Source organism: Hibiscus syriacus, unplaced genomic scaffold (assembly GCF_006381635.1).
Source record: "Hibiscus syriacus cultivar Baekdansim isolate YM2019G1 unplaced genomic scaffold, ASM638163v2 tig00018083_pilon, whole genome shotgun sequence".
NCBI classification, from domain to species: Eukaryota; Viridiplantae; Streptophyta; class Magnoliopsida; order Malvales; family Malvaceae; genus Hibiscus; species Hibiscus syriacus.
In genome coordinates, this window is record NW_024062428.1 from 25,424 (window position 1) to 28,134 (window position 2,711).

Consider the following 2,711-nt stretch of genomic DNA (forward strand, 5'->3'; position numbering starts at 1 on the left):
TTTAGAAGTTACGTTTTCCTTATTCTTCTGGAACTCTTGAGGCGGGTAGTTCAGATCATCTTTCTCGTTGCTTTTTTTCGAAGGTATACTATTTGGTCCTTGAGAAAATATATAGCGGAAAAAGCTATATAATACGATAATCGAATATTCAGGTTCCCGTTTCTCATGTGATATTACGATTCTTGATTTTTCGATCTGCATTCGATTGGCAGTCTGATTACTTGGCGGAAATTTATGTATCCATTCTGATAGTTTCGACTTTGTTATAATTGCTTTCAAGTTTCTAACGATGCCACCGTATACGGATGTTTTGTGATTTCATTTTGATAACGATCCTTGAATTAGCTTTTCTTTTTCTTCCTTATTTTTGCAACTCTAATTATTATCACCAAAAAGCTAAATAAAATGAGAATGTATGATCATATGAAGGTTCCATTCCATAATAGTACTCCATTAGCTTTTCCAGAACAAAGTGCTTGCGATGGATTATTATAGTAGACTAGGAATTTTGTCTTGAATTTTAACTTTAAATTTCTGGTGAACGTGAATGATTGGTCATTTATCTTGGCTCGTAATTGATTCAATCATGCTGGTCGAGTTGTTGTTTGTGAATTGCTTCACTTACTTTTGTGATGTTGATCTAAACTCCGAAAGTTTTAGTTAATACAAGATGGCAGATGGTGAGGATATTCAACCACTCGTCTGTGACAATGGAACTGGAATGGTCAAGGTATCAATTTGTATACACTTTGATGTTTTACATATGATATTTTCTTATGATGTGTTTTTGCTCTTCCTAGGCTGGGTTTGCGGGTGATGATGCTCCAAGGGCCGTGTTCCCAAGCATTGGGGCCGTCCACGTCACACTGGTGTGATGGTTGGCATGGGTCAGAAAGATGCATATGTTGGGGATGAGGCTCAGTCCAAGCGTGGTATTCTAACTCTTAAATATCCAATTGAACACGGTATTGTTAACAACTGGGATGATATGGAAAGATCTGGCATCATACCTTCTACAATGAACTTCGTGTGGCTCCAGAAGAACACCCGGTTCTGCTCACCAGGCACCCCTTAACCCAAAAGCAATCGTGAAAAAATGACCCAGATATGTTTGAGACCTTCAATGCTCCGGCCATGTATGTGCTATCCAGGCTGTTCTTTCCCTCTAGCATGGTCGTACGACTGGTAAGCAAACCTTTACTACCGTTACCCATGTTACTCAGATTCAAGGGTAAGTGTCTGAAGTCGACACGGTATACTCGATAATTTCTTAGCTTTCTATATTTGGAGGGTTAGAGTTGGACCTTCATACCTTTATCTATATATGTGTTGGGCAGGTACTTGAAAAAAATGAAGAGTCCGAAAACATAGCTCTTAGTCTCTTAGAGTTAAACAATTTCGAAGTCAAAACTTGCATTTTGGTTAAAGACATTCTTGATATCATGCATGGTTGTTTGTCGATTTTAAGGGGGGAAATTTCCAAGTGGTTCACTTATCTCCCTATTTCTTGTTCTATGATATTGGGTTCATTAGTCATCTTCATGTTATTAAGTCTTCCTGATCCAACACCTATAACCTATGTTAGAACATAGAAGGACTTTGCTCATATTTCAACAGCTAACCATTCTCAAACAATGCTTGATGTAGGTATTGTTCTGGACTCTGGAGATGGTGTGAGCCATACTGTCCCCATTACGAAGGATATGCCCTACTCATGCCATCCTCCGTCTCGACTTGGCTGGTCGTGACCTTACTGACGCTCTCATGAAAATCTTGACTGAGCGTGGTTATTCATTCACCACTACAGCAGAGCGTGAAATCGTGAGGGGACGTGAAAGAGAAGCTGGCGTATATTGCACTCGACTACGAGCAAGAGCTAGAAACTTCCAAAACTAGTTCTTCCATCGAGAAGAGCTACGAGTTGCCCGATGGCCAAGTGATCACCATCGGGGCTGAGCGCTTCCGGTGCCCGGAAGTCCTTTTCCAGCCTTCCATGATAGGTATGGAAGCTGCAGGCATACATGAAACCACGTACAACTCAATCATGAAGTGCGATGTGGACATCAGGAAGGATTTGTATGGAAACATAGTTCTGAGTGGTGGAACTACCATGTTCCCAGGAATGCTGACAGGATGAGCAAGGAAATCACTGCCTTGGCGCCAAGCAGCATGAAAATTAAGGTGGTGGCTCCACCTGAAAGGAAATACAGTGTCTGGATTGGAGGCTCCATCTTGGCATCTCTCAGCACTTTCCAGCAGGTATCATGTACTCATAAGTTGGTTAATTAATAGCACATGAACTGAACACCATTCATACATTTCCTCATTGTGATTGGAATGCAGATGTGGATTGCTAAGGCAGAGTATGATGAATCTGGCCATCTATAGTGCACAGGAAGTGCTTCTAAAACTCTTGAGAGTGCAACAGCAGCAATTGCAATGCCTTGTTTTGTTTGGTTTTAAATCTATGTCATTTCTATTAATTCTTTATTCCTTCTCTTATTATTATTATTTTTTTGTAGTGTTCATTTTGTCGGGGGGAAAATGAACCAAGAACGGTGGAGATGACTATAGAGTTGATAATTCACTTGTTTTTATTTAACCGTGTTGATGTTTTTCCCATGAAGACCTGCTAAGGAAATGAATGAATTCAGAATATTCTTGTTAAATTCTCTCATTTATTAAAGGGTTATGTCTTTAATTGCGTTAAA

The 2,711-nt window shown here is 39.9% G+C and overlaps 1 pseudogene; it reads left to right on the plus strand.

Moving 5' to 3' along the window:
• On the plus strand, nucleotides 1-2,408 carry LOC120209056 (annotated as a pseudogene).
• Nucleotides 2,409-2,711: the final 303 nt, after the last annotated feature.